This window comes from Arachis hypogaea, chromosome 7 (genome assembly GCF_003086295.3).
Source record: "Arachis hypogaea cultivar Tifrunner chromosome 7, arahy.Tifrunner.gnm2.J5K5, whole genome shotgun sequence".
Lineage (NCBI taxonomy): Eukaryota > Viridiplantae > Streptophyta > Magnoliopsida > Fabales > Fabaceae > Arachis > Arachis hypogaea.
The window spans coordinates 6338936-6351158 of record NC_092042.1 but is presented as its reverse complement, the minus strand read 5'-3'; the positions used below and the strand labels follow the sequence as shown (position 1 = coordinate 6351158).

At 32.4% G+C, this 12223-nt stretch overlaps 1 pseudogene; it reads left to right on the top strand.

The window, feature by feature from the left end:
• Positions 1–6624: 6624 nt before the first annotated feature.
• Positions 6625–10163, top strand: LOC112702223 (receptor-like protein 6; annotated as a pseudogene).
• Positions 10164–12223: the final 2060 nt, after the last annotated feature.

Below are 12223 nucleotides of genomic sequence, written 5' to 3'. Positions count from 1 at the left end.
TCAAGTTAATGATGGCAAGAAAAAGAAAACCAAAAGTATGTTGTGGCTGAGATAATCACCAAATGTGGTAAGATTTGGTGAGGTAATCTCGGATCCTTCATACTCAAAAAGAAGGAAGAAGATTCGGCCAGCAAGGTGAGATTCTTGGAGGCATGGCTTGTCTCTGATTCTGCTCAACCACCACAGGAAGTAGCTAGAGTGGCGAAGTGATGGAAGAGGCAGAGATTGGAGCAGATGAAGCCATCATCATCATGAAGCATCAAGGGCCAGAAATCCATCTTGGAGAGGAAGCCAAGGATGGAGCGCTCGGATTGATGAAGAGTGATGATCAAAGAAGGACTAGAAGTATTTGCATGAGTTACCTCTTCTCTCTCTGTGGCCGAACCGGTTCTGTTTTAAAGGAAAGGAAGCTAAGCTCGGGTGTGTGTGTTTTTCAAACTGTGAAGGCTTCACTTCTCTATAAAAGAGGTGAACAATCATGGTTTGAAACAAGGAGAAAATTTGAGAGTGCAAGGCACAGAGTTCTCAGAGCTACCTGAGCTAACAGATTTCTCTTCTCCTTCAATGTATTCTATTTTGTAATTTTTCTGTTTAATTTTGTCATGTCTTAAGTCTCATGGAAAAAAGGCAAACAGTGAGGTTTGTATGAAAAAGCCATAGAGCGGAAAAAGGCAGAGAGTGCAAAATTAAAAGAAAAAGCCATAGATGTCCTTAGAGTTCCTTTGTGCATCTGTGTTGTGTTTCATGATTCTGTGGGAATCCCCTTGTAAGTTGGGTTAGCACTTTACAATTTGTAATCTGGATGATTACAGTGAAATTCCATCATTGTTGTGGTAGAGACTGGACGTAGGCTGCACTGCACTTAGCAGCTGAACCAAGATATATCTTAGTGCAATCTTCTCTCTCTCCTACTTCACTTCAGTTTTTTACTATTCAGATGCAAAATCAAAAATGTCTCGTGCCAAGTGACGAGACAAAATGAAAATGTCTCGTGGCTAGGGATGAGCTAAAAACAGAAAAGTCTACTCTAAGTCCAGCAAGTGTTAGCAAACAAAAAGGGGGCTAAAATTCAACCCCCCTTCTCTTAGCCACTGCATCAAGATAAATTCTTACTATTTTTTTATCCCATATATTTTGATTGGTAAAATAAATTTCGATAATACTAAGAAAACAAAAAAAAGTCAGAACTTCCTTTATTTAACATTTGTTAATTGTTATAATAATTAATAAATGTTAAATAAGATAAATTTTAGTTTTTCTTACTAATTTTTTTTTGTTGTTAAATATTTCTAATGGTTATCAGTAACTAAGAGAATAGAGAGTGGAATCTTGACCTCTTTTTTCTGCTGACTTTTAATTTAGCTTCACTAAGAGAACTTGAGGATTTGTTTTTGTCTCCTAACAAGATACGAGACACTACTTTCTTTTTGTCTCTTAAATTACAGAAATAGAGATAGAGTAGAGAATAGAGAATTACACACAAATATATCCTAGTTCAGTTACTCAGTACAATGTAGTCTACATCTAGTCTCCATAACAATTGTGACAGAATTTCATTATCTTTCAATGGATTACAATCACCAATTCTCCAATCCCTAAAATATACCGAATCCTATCTGGGACAAATCCATATTCTAACCCAATCTAAATTTGATTAGAACTTCAATCTAGCCTTCAACAGCCAAGTACTAACCCAACTTGTAAGGAAATTTTTACAGGATCATGATACAAAACAGAAAGATGTACAAAAAAAAATCTGAGATATCTTATGACTTTTTCTCCAAGTTTAACTCACTGTCTTTTACCTTTCATAGACTTTTTCTTACAAGCATCACCATGTTTGCCTTTTTTAATGAGACTTAGACAGACTAAACTGAAAAAAAGAAATACAACATGAAAATCATGAAGGAGAAGAACTTAAAATAATTTAGGTAGCTATGAGAACTGAACTTAGTGCTCTGTTCTTTCTCTCTTACTTCAACCTTTGGCTGTTCACCCTTATTATGAAGAGTGAAGCTTTCAAGGTTGAAACAAGTTTAACCCCTTTGCTATCTTTTTCTCCAACATCAGAGATCACAGTAGAGTGGTCAGAAGAGAGAGAGGATTTCGATTCTATTGCTCACCCGTTCTCTCTCATCTTTTTTCATCAAGCTCCTTAGCTTCACTTTTGACCGTATATAATTTCTTTAGCTCCAAGTTTGGATTTGGATCATGAATTTGTTATAGATCTTATTTGACTTTACTTTCTCCATTGTTACTAGATTGGTGCTTGTAGCTCAATGAACTTCTTCGCAGTTCTTAGGTGTAGCACAAATGAAGAAAGAAGCTTTTTGATGTATTTTAGCCAAATAAAAATAATTTTTTCGTTGTAACTCTTTTTCTTGCTTGAGTTTATAAACAAACCTTTTTGTTTTTCACCATAACTTAGCTTTGGCACTTTCCATTTTCTTCTTTCTTGATTCTGAACTTTTGATATAAAAGGAAGAAAAAGCAGAGAGAGAAGAGAAAGAGTGTACTCGGTGAAATTGAAAATGAAATCAAATAAATCTGAATTTTGTTTACTCTGTCGGTGACCTAGTGATTTACGAGGATTTGACTTTGGGATCATCGAATAGGCTTGGAGTAATTTGGACCAAGTTTGATTTTTTACTTGGAGTAATTTGGACTAAGTTTGATTTTTTACGCATAACATGTGGCTTCTTTTGTTTTTCTCGGTTTAGCCTTTCTCATTTTGTATCAAGATTTGGAGTATTAATATAGGCTTGCTTAATGGATGATCAATGTGTGAGTTATATTGTGTGCATCCATGGACCAAGCTGGATTTGGATTGCATTTCAAGTTTCTTGGACAATTTTTGTTTAACTTATTTTTCTACACACTAAACCAAATAAATTACACAAATAATTGATAATTATCTAATAATATTTGTTCATCATTTTAATTAAGGATTAATTTTTCAAACTCAACTATTTTTGTTATAAATATACTAAAAACAAAAAAGGACAAATTCTAACTATTTTTAAGTAATTTTTTTATTACTAAATATTTTCATTATAAATATATCAAAAAAAAAAAAAAAATTAACCTTGTAAAATTCAAAAAGGGTTGTCACAGTTTATTGTCTTTATAAATTAACATTGTTAATCAAACGGTGCATAAGTGCATTTGTTTATTCTTGTTGCCTCTTTATTGCTGATACTTAATTAATTATATCCAATACTCCATTAGTGTCATAAATCATAATATCCACTACAAAAACATAAGAAACCAATTTTTATTTAGTGAATATTTGTCAAATTTAAAATTTAATTTAAGTTTATAATTTAAAATTTAAAATTAAAAAATTATAATTTAAAATTTAAAATAAATAAAATCATTTTAAAAAAATTGATTGATATGGATTAAAAAAATTAATTTTCTGACATTACTCAATCATTATTAACGTGTTATGCAATGCGCTTTGTAGAAAATCTAGTTTGTGCCAGTTTACAGAAGCTACAATAACATTCAAATCAAACTAAGGCCTTTTCATTCTCAACGGAACAAAGTGTATGAATTTGTTGAAAAATGAAGCATATTATTATTCCATGGGATATTCTCTATGAATTTGCATTCATCACTTAGTTTTGGATGCCATGCACCACACACATGCATAAATTCATTCCCAACTTCAAATAAATAAAAAATCTAAACAGTGTAACATGATGATGATGAGTTTTTTTGTGCTTTGTTTTAGTCTCTTGTTGCTTCTTCTTCTTGTTCATAATCCATCTTCCAGTTGCTCATCGGTGTTGCCACTGTGCAACCACCATGACAACTCAAACTTGCTCCAATTCAAGAACTCACTTGCCATCAAGACTTCATTATTGTCCAAAGAACGGGGATGGTGTCACGTGCGACATCACATCAGGGCACGTGATTGGGCTTAACACCTCATTGTCTTTGCTGATGAATTTGTCATCCTCTCTGGTCTCCTTAATTCAGTCTTGAAGGGACTGAGTTGCAGGGGAATTTTCCAACTGCCATACTTGGATTATCTAAATAGAAATGGAAAGAAACAGTAACTCAGATTGTGACTCGGAAACTTTCTGTTCCTGCCTGGTTGTGGCCGAGCTATACTTCGTCCCGGAGAAGGGGTTGGCCGAGCTACACCTCGTTCCGAAGAAGGAGTTGTACGACCTTGTGAGTGAATCACGATGCGTCTCGACCACCAAGTGGAACAAGAGGGGGAGCACTTGCAAAAAGTACTCCGACGCTCAAGTCAGTTAATGAGAATTACCAGAAGAGTTTTGTAGTTTGGAACAATGATCTATCTTTTCAACTCGGATTGTTCTCTTTTATAACTCGGAGACGATCGACCGTTTTCTCCTGAATTGATTATTTTGTTGTAACCGATCAAAATTGTTTAATGCCATAAAATTGGTGACGTTAATACATCGGTTATGAATAGGCCTGCCGAGCTATAACTCATAACTGTCATATCACTTTCTATTTTGCTATGGGTTAGTTGCCATAATCTTTGGTCTCTGGATATATAAAATTGTTTGCACTCAAATGTACGGAATGATGATTTCAGCTATATCTATGGTTATGGAGAATGTGTTCCAAATTCTTGTACAAGACACTTTTACAGAACTTCATGCGTAGTGCAATTATTTTTCATGTGCAAATTCTTAATAGAATGCATCATATATATTGTCAACTTATTATAATACATTTCTGTGCTTCTATTTAATATTATTTTGAAATTTAAATGAATCCAAAAATAATCTAAGCACTTCCAGAAAATGTGCCAAATGGGTTAGAATGTTATTTTCAATTTTCAAGAAATTATCATAGCTTAGGTTCATTTTATGTAAACTAAATTTAAATTATATTATGTTATTTTCGATTCAAATCGCAAAAAATTATGGATCTTTAAACTTTGCTAGCATGTTATATCATGTTTCGTGTGAAAATTCTTAATGAAAAGTATCATGTTGCCAACTTATTATGGTTAACTAAGTTTATGCTTTTATTTAATGTATTTTGAATTTTAAATTAATCTAAAATAATCGGAGCACTTCCAAGAAAGATATTCGTCTACATTTTATCGCATTTGGTAATATATATGAAATGATATTGGACTGTAAATAGAACTAATTCTCAATATATATATATATAATTTTAGACTTTTAGTAGGAATGACACTTTGACTGAAAACATCATAAGATTATTGTATATGACACTATATGCATGATTCTTCTTCTTTGTGGTAAGAATTTTAGTTACAGAAAATATGTAAAAATTTTAATTAGATGGTGAGAAAGAGTTGGACTTGTTCAACTCTTCTTAGCACTAAGTCTGAAGAGTCTTTGCTCAATTGGCATGTTATTGGTGGTCCAACTCTCACTTGTTGAGCATCCATGAAAAAGATTTGTTACTTTCATTAAGACAAGTGTGATAGAAAATTTGAAAGGAATTGAAGAAAATTAAAAATAAAAATATTATTTTGCATTGGTTATCTCTCTTAATTAGCTTATTGTTGCTTCTTCTCAGTCTCGGTAGTCCATATCATGCAACTTTATTTCCCTGATTATGACATAACTTATTATTCAACGCGCATTGTGGAAAATCAGTGCCCAGAATAATATACTATCGAATCAAACAAATATTTCAAACCATAGTATTATCTTGACTTATCTTGACTGGGAATTAAAGAAACCCTTGTGGTCTGGCTTGCCAGACTTCTATGTAGCCATGCATATCATAGAAGAATATAATCACTTATTACTTATTAGCTTCATGTTCTGTAATGTGAACTTCTTTGTTTATGGACTAAAAGTGTATGATATAATTTGTTAACGAACAGCATATATATGAGTGAGTGATCAGTGATTTATTTCAAGTAGTTATCATGAAGATAGTATAATATAATAAACAAAAATATTATTTGTATACTAAAATTAGTCACTAAAATCAGTCTGATAATCATCACATATACTTATATATAAATACATGTGTATTTCATATTTTAACATATATTTTATATTAATAACTGATTTTAATAAATAAATATATAGCATAGTATTTTATAATAAAACTCATTAAAGAGTTGCTTTCGTTTTGATTTCAAGGAATTTGTCATAATTATTACCTGTGTTTTAGCTTACAAATACATCATAGATCATGCATAACAAAATTTACAATTTCGGCCATGTAAAGTTATCAACCTATATACAGTAACCGAATTCTGTACATTAAAGATCCAAGTTACATCAGTTGAGTCCTTACAATTAATAAATACATAGATAAATAAGAATCATATACCCAAAAATAAGATAGACTGACAATGATAGATTGTTTATCTACCTGGTACCTTTTTTATTTGTATACATCATCGTATATACATAGATAAATACACATAGTTTAACCTTATTATTTTTATTTAAGCTTAAGTTATACACAGAGGCATATATAATTAAGATAGAAAATATTATATTGAACTTTGAGGAAGAAGGGAAATTTTGTTTAGAAGAGTCATATAATTATTTAACTACAATCTTATAAAATTCAACTTGCACTGAGTGCTGAAAAAAATAAGGAAACCATCTAAAAAGTATCTAATAATGCCGATTATGACAGCAATAAAGTTGACGTGTTACTTTAATTAGTAGATGCAATAATGCAAATATGCAGTGAGGTTGTGGAAAAAATAGTAGCACACACCACACTATTAACAGAGTTTGGAGACGCACGGGATGACCTATATATATATTTGCATTCATGACTTGCCATGCACCACACACATATACATTGTGCCATGATGATGAGGTGTTATACTCTCTTGTTGCTTCCTCTTTATACTTCATCTCCCACTTGTTCATCGGTGTTGCCACTATGCAACCACCATGACAACTCAAACCTGCTCCAATTCAAGAACTCATTTGCCATTGACACCTCATTGAACGGAGTTTGGGCGTGCTCCTCTTATTCCAAGACAGCATCATGGAAAAACGGTACTGACTGTTGCGAGTGGGATGGGGTCACGTGCGACACCACATCAGGGCACGTGATTGGGCTTGACCTCAGTTGCAGCATGCTTGAAGGCGAGTTTCATCCGAACAGCACACTGTTCCATGTGACGCATCTTCAACAACTCAACCTTGCCTTCAATAACTTCTCCAACTCTCCAATATATCCAGGAATTGGTAATCTTGTGAGTCTCACCCATCTCAATCTATCATACTCATCATTTGGTAGTCATATTCCGTCCACAATCTCACACTTGTCTAAATTACTCTCACTTCATCTCTCGTCCTCTTATTATCCTGAACTGAGACTTGATGAATCCACATGGAGCAGAGTCATTGGTAACACCACTAACTTGGAAGAGCTGGTTCTAGATGGCGTAGACATGTCTTCTATCAGAGAAACTTCATTGTCTTTGCTCATGAATTTCTCATCCTCTTTGTTGATCCTGAGTCTTGATGAGACTAGATTGCATGGAAAATTTCCAACTCGTATACTTGGTTTAATTAATCTTGAAGAACTAAGTTTGTATGGCAATGAAGAGCTGAAGGTTGAACTTCCAAAGTCCAATTGGAGCACTCCTCTATGGATCTTGGACCTCTCTGGGATACCTTTCTCGGAAGAAATAATAACTGATTCCATTTCCCATTTGAAGTCTCTTAACAAACTACGGCTACAGGATTGCCAATTTGATGGATTAATTCCTGTGTCTTTGTGGAACCTCACTCAACTAACAGAGTTGGACCTTTCAGGAAATAGACTTCATGGTGAGATTCCATCTTTGTTTTCAAACCTCAAACATCTCACCTACTTAGATCTTAGTTATAATACATTCAGAGGTAACATCCCAGATGTGTTCAACAACTTCACTAAATTAGATACCTTGAGACTTTCTTCTAACCGTCTAGGAGGCCAACTGCCATCATCATTATTTGATCTAACTCAACTTTCTGTTTTAGATTTGTCAGATAATAAATTAGGAGGTCAGCTGCCATCATCATTACTTGATCTAACTCAACTTTCTGACTTAAGTCTGTCTTCTAATCAATTAATCGGCCCAATTCCAAGCAAAAATGCCACACTTCCAAAACTGGAAACACTAGATTTGCGTAATAACCATATAAATGGGACAATCCCAGACTGGTGCTATTCTTTGTCTTCATCGAAAGAGCTATATCTTAGCATGAACCAGCTCACAGGGCCAATTAGCAAATTCTCCACTTATTCATTGATAATGCTAGATCTTAGCATGAATCAGCTCACAGGGCCAATTAGCAAATTCTCCACTTATTCATTGGAATATTTATTTCTCTCTCATAACAAATTTCAAGGTGATTTTCCAAATTCGATCTTTGAATTTCTAAAAAATCTCACTGATTTAGATATGTCATCAAATGACTTGAGTGGTCTTGTGGACTTTTCTTATTTTTCAAAGTTGGAAAGTTTAAATTATCTTGATCTTTCTAACAATATACTTCTCTCTGTTGATAGTAATAGTAGTGTTGAATATACCTTACCCAAACTTAAACATTTAGATTTATCTTTTTGTAGTGTTACTGTTTTTCCTTCATTCCTACCTAGACTACAAAATCTAATAAATTTAGATCTTTCTAAATCCATGGAAAGATTCCCAATTGGTTTGGTGATAATCTCTTGCACACATGGAAGATCATGGACTTTCTTGACCTCAGTTTCAACCAGCTGCAAGGAGATCTTCCAATTCCACCAAATGGCTTCTATTACTTTTCAGTTTCAAACAACAACTTCACAGGAGGCATTTCTTCAACAATATGCAATGCAAGCTCCCTCAATGTGCTAATCCTGTCTCACAACAATTTGACCGGCAATATTCCACAATGTTTGGGATCCTTTCCTTGGCTCCTGGTTTTGGATTTGCAAATCAACAACTTTTATGGAAGCATACCTGGAAACTTCTCCAAGAAGAATGCTTTTGAGACTATAAAGTTGAATGGCAACCAATTAGAGGGACCAGTACCACAATCGTTCGCTCATTGCACAAAACTGGAAGTTCTAGACCTGAGTGACAATAACATAGAAGATGTATTTCCCAATAGGCTAGAAGCTCTTCAGGAATTACAGGTACTCAGTTTACGAAATAACAATTTTCATGGTACCATCACTTGTTTGAGTACGAAGCACCCATTTCCAAAGTTGAGAATTTTTGATGTGTCTAATAACAAGTTTAGTGGCCCTTTGCCAATGCAATACTTTCAAGAGTTTCAAGGAATGATGGCTCGGAAAGATAATACTCAAATTGATGGTTTGGAGTATATGGGTACCAATACGACCAGTGTACCATATAATGACTCTGTTGTGATCATTATGAAAGGTCAAAGGATAGAAATATCAAGGATATTAACTATTTTCACAACCATAGACTTGTCAAATAACTTGTTTGAAGGAAAAATCGCACAACTTCTTGGAGAATTGAATTCTCTCAAAGGGCTTAATCTTTCACACAACAAAATTAGTGGTATCATTCCACAAACTTTGGGTAATTTGACAAGTTTGGAATGGTTAGACCTCTCATGGAACCAATTGAAAGGTGAGATTCCTATGGCTTTGACAAATTTGAATTTTCTATCTGTCTTGAACCTTTCTAAAAATCAATTGGAGGGAATGATACCAACAGGAGAACAATTCAATACATTCCAAAATGATTCCTACAAAGATAATCCAATGCTTTGTGGATTCCCTCTGTCAAAGTCATGCAGCAATGATGAAGAACAACCACCTTCAGTATTTTCTGAGGCAAAAGAGTCATTATTTGGGTGGAAGGCAGTAGCAGTGGGATATGGATGTGGAGTGGTATTTGGAATGTTCCTTGGAAGGTTGTTTATCTTCACTCGGAAACCATTGTGGCTTGTGAGACTTGTTTGTGGATATGCCTAACAGAATAACCAGAGGAGATTAGAGGCCATGCAAAGCTTCATGTGTTTTCCTTTTTTTTTTTTTTTGCTGTCATGTGAATTCTCTGTTTGTGGAATAAAGTGTGTTGGATATCAAGCTTATAATTTATCCATGCTTACATCATTGTGGATTCATCAAGATGTACCACCACTCTTGCAATGAAATGAAAAGTCTTGTATGAATGCCAAGAATGAAATGCATTGAGTTATTTAGTAAAGAAACTCAATTCCTCCGTGTCCGAGAGTGAGAGAAAAATATATAATTATGTTATATGAGTGGTTTATGTGAGTGATATTGATATTGAAGATAATTAACTTATAAAAGTGTTTTTCATGATTAACTCATTCTGTGCTTTTATTAATATACTTTAAACTATAAATCAATCTAAAATAAGACTATGAAAACTAAGAAAATTTCCTTCATGAACAGTGGAATTGAGTGAAATGTAGATATTAGAGTTAAATTGTGAAGTGCATTGCAGATGCTTTTATTTTTTTTTTTCTAATATAAAAAAATCATGCCATCTTTTATGATTCCTTAAAAAGTTATAATTGAAGTAATTTCAATTTTTAAACAAAAAATTATAGACAGATTGCTGTTCATCAAAACGGCTAATTCATTTCTATGGTGTTCACGGTCTCTGAAGTTTGGATATATAAAATTATGTGCACTCTATGGTTATGGAGAATCTGTTCCAAATCATTTTTCATGTCCAAATTCTTAATAGAATACATCATATATATTGCCAGCTTAATTTTTATAACTCATTTTGTGTGCTTTTTATAAAAATGTTTTTAGCATGCACTATCTAATATTCTAATGCAAGATCCCTCATCCAAAATATGCCATCTCTATTAATGAATAGACTATACATGAGTCATCTATATATTATTTCAGCTTCTCATGAATTAAAGATAAGAAAATTATTATGTATTGATCTGTTGCTTTGTTTTGATTTGAAATAATTTGTCATAGCTTGCTTGAGTTCTTATATAGCTTACTAATGTATTAGAGAATATATACTCATATATTCAAATGTCAATCATACCAAAATGTACAACACAGGATCCTTTTACGAATTTTAAATTTGCCAAATGAGCTAAAATGTTGTTTTCGATTAAGCTCATTTTATGTAGATGGTACAAGAAATAACTTAATTCCCTTTTTTTATACAAACACACTAAAAATTCAGATTTGACATAAAACCTAAAACATTAATTAAATATGTAAAATATAAAATAATAAAAAATTTAAATCATAAGATCATATGATCTAATATCAATCTTCAAAATCAACCGATTTATCCCTATTTATAATATCAAAAAAATGTAATAGTTAAATTAAAATTTTAACTATGTTGATTATAAGACTACAAATTTATGTAAAACATATATAATTTAAGACTATTTTTTCTTGCACAAAATTATAGATCTTTAAACTTTACTCGCATATTATATTATGTTTTATGTGAAAATTCTTAATAAAAAACATTATATTCTCAACTGTTATTATGGTTAACTAATTTAAGTTTTTATTTAATATATTTTGAATTTAAAATTAACCTAAAATAATCGAAATACTTCGAAAAAAGATATTCGTCTACATCTTATTATAGTTGGTGTATATATATATATATATATATTAGATTGTGAAAATATAGAACTAATTCTCAATTGATATGATATATATAATTTTGAGAAAATCTATTGAGCCAACAGTTTTATTAAAATTTGGCTAATACTTAATTAGCAAAAAAAATAAGCAATCTTATATTATTAGATCTAATCTTACATTATTAAAAATACTAATAATGACTAATTGATAATTATAAATTACAAAACTTGATATGAAAAACACAGTAAGATTCTCCTCCTCTCTTATGGTAAGAATTTTAATCAGAGAAAATATGTTTTAAATTTTAATTAGATGGTGAGGAAGAGTCGGCCTTCAGACTTCTTCAACTCTTGGCAGCACCAAGTGGAAGACCTTATCATATTTAGCATGTTATTTAGTAGTCCAACTCTCCTCATTTAAGCAACAACGAAAATGATTGGTCACTTTAGTTTGATTAAGATAAGTGTGATAGGAAAATTAAAAGAAATTGAAGAAAATTAAAAATAAAAATATTTTGTGTATTGATTATGAGATTATCACTCTTAATTAGCTTGTTGCTTCTTCTCATTATCCATAGTCCATGTCATGCAACTTACCTGGCTATGACACTAACTTGTTATTCAACGCGCTTTGTGGAAAATCATTGGCCACAACAAGATTTCTATGT